Source organism: Cyprinodon variegatus, unplaced genomic scaffold (assembly GCF_000732505.1).
Source record: "Cyprinodon variegatus isolate N-32 unplaced genomic scaffold, C_variegatus-1.0 Scaffold1214, whole genome shotgun sequence".
In the NCBI taxonomy this organism is placed as follows: domain Eukaryota; kingdom Metazoa; phylum Chordata; class Actinopteri; order Cyprinodontiformes; family Cyprinodontidae; genus Cyprinodon; species Cyprinodon variegatus.
In genome coordinates, this window is record NW_015151667.1 from 62,298 (window position 1) to 64,478 (window position 2,181).

The 2,181-nt window shown below is 40.8% G+C and overlaps 1 protein-coding gene across 1 annotated transcript in view; it reads left to right on the plus strand.

The window, feature by feature from the left end:
* lin54 (lin-54 DREAM MuvB core complex component) overlaps positions 1 to 2,181 on the plus strand; it is a 24,322-nt gene that overhangs the window by 20,394 nt on the left and 1,747 nt on the right. The window lies entirely within an intron of this gene.

Below are 2,181 nucleotides of genomic sequence, written 5' to 3' on the forward strand. Positions count from 1 at the left end.
GGCCATGTTGATTCTTGATTCCCTTTTTCTAATTGTTTTTTTGTCCTAAATAATGCCGTAATTGCAGGTATCTATAAAAATCCCTGATTGATAAGGTTGAATGTCTCTTTTGGCTCTTGAAAACTCATCAATTTGTATTTATTTAGAACCTCCCTATGCACATTGGGTCCATTTTCCCACAATTTAAATCTGCTATCCAATTTATTAGGTGGGAATTCTGTAACATCTGCCATCCATCTCAGAAATCTACAGTGATCTGTGGGATTGTGTTTTCTTATAATTTTATTACAACTTTTAATAGATAAACCCACCCATTGATTGATATTTGGTGGAGTGGCAGCCTAGTGTTTAAGGCATAGGGCTTGGAATCCTGAGGTTGTGAGTTCGAAACCCGCTCCCACAGATCGCCACTCTGGCTGTCTGAGCAAGACACTTAACCCCTGAATGCTCCCCTCGCGCCCCATGATGGCAGCCCACTGCTCCCCATAGGGATGGGTTAAATGCAGATTTCTCCACTATGAGTCTCTCAGTCATCCAGGTCATAGTCATTCCAAAAAAGAAAATTAAAAATGAAAACAATCCACTGGACTTTGTTTCCAATTTTGAAGATGTTTTGCTTCCCATCCAGGAAGCTTTTTCAATTCAAAATGTCAGGAATAGAGTTCAGTTTCGAGGTTTTATACAGCAGCTCATAAAAACCTTGTTTAAGTTTTGAAAACATGCAAATTGAAACGGACGAAGGGGTCCACTCCTTTGGAATGGGGGTCGTTTGGCTTCTTTTTTTAGCCTGCAATGCCCCATACCGGTCTAAGTGTCTGAAAGGTTTTTTTTAAAGGGAATTGTTTGCCTGGCTGAATAGGCGAGGTCCTCCACTCTCCTGTATAGGGGCTGCAGTGATAACGGGAAGGGATTAACTCTATTGCTGCTTTGTAGGTTTTAAAGCTGAAACCTGAGTCCACCTCCTCTGTTTAAGGTTGGTTTTTCTTTCTTAACATAGATGGCTTCCTTCACGCCCCTCTCAAACCACCTCCTTTCTTTGTCCAAAATGTGAAGATTCTGGTCCTCAAAAGATTGTCCTTTGTCCATAAGGTGTAGATGTACCACAGATTCTTGTCCAGAAGAGGTCGCTCTTCTGTGTTGGGCCGTGCGTCTGTGAAGAGGTTGTTTGGTTTCTCCAATAATGAAGATCAGAGCATTCCTCTCTGCATTGAACTGCATACATCACTCCACTCATTTGGTTCGGGGGTTTAATCTTTAGGATGCACTAGTCTCTGATTAAGGGTCTTGTTTGGTTTGATATGTACTGGGATTTTGTGTTTGGAGAAAATCCTCTTGAGTTTTTCAGAGACTCCAGCAACACATGGGATGGCGATTCCTTTGCGTTTAGTCTTTTCACCCTTATGTCCTGCTGCATGTCTTTTGGATTTCCTTGCTAATATGACAAAGGCCCAGTTTGGATATCCGCAGGTTTGAAGAGCATCTTTGATGTTTTTCTGTTTTTGTAGGGACATGCTCAGAGCTATGTTGTAAGGTTCTGATGACTGAAAGTTTGTGTTCCACACAAAGTCCAGTGGATTGTTTTTCATTTTCTTCTTTTGGAATTCATTAGCATTGGTAAGGAGGAGGATTTAGGATTAACCATGTAAATAAGGATGTCGTCTGCAAACATCTCAATTTTCTGTCTCCCGCCATCACCACCCCTTTGATATTATTATATCCATTGGCTTAGTGGCTCAAAAAAGATGGCAAACAACAATGGCCTTACTGAACATCTCTGCCGACAACCCCTTTCTAGTTTGAGAATTTTCAATAGACTGTCATTTACCTTGATCGTAGCTCTATGATTTGTATGTAAAGTGTGGATAGTTTTGATACATTGCTCATGAAAATGAAAACTATTCGTTACTTTAAACAAGAATTCCCACCTTTCAGGATCAAATACTTTTTCTGCGTCCATTCCCATTATTAAAGCTGCTAAGAGATATGCTGCATGACGTGTAATGTCACTCTACATTTCTACTGAGAGGACCAATAGAAATTAGTTTGCTCTGCATGGACGTTAGCAACAGTGTTTCCATTGGTCCGTTCACAGACCACCCAAAAATGTAGGGCAGAGGTCACAGATTAGCAGACCAGGGTATGGATCCGGAACCAACCTGATTTAAAGCATTTGTAAATTAC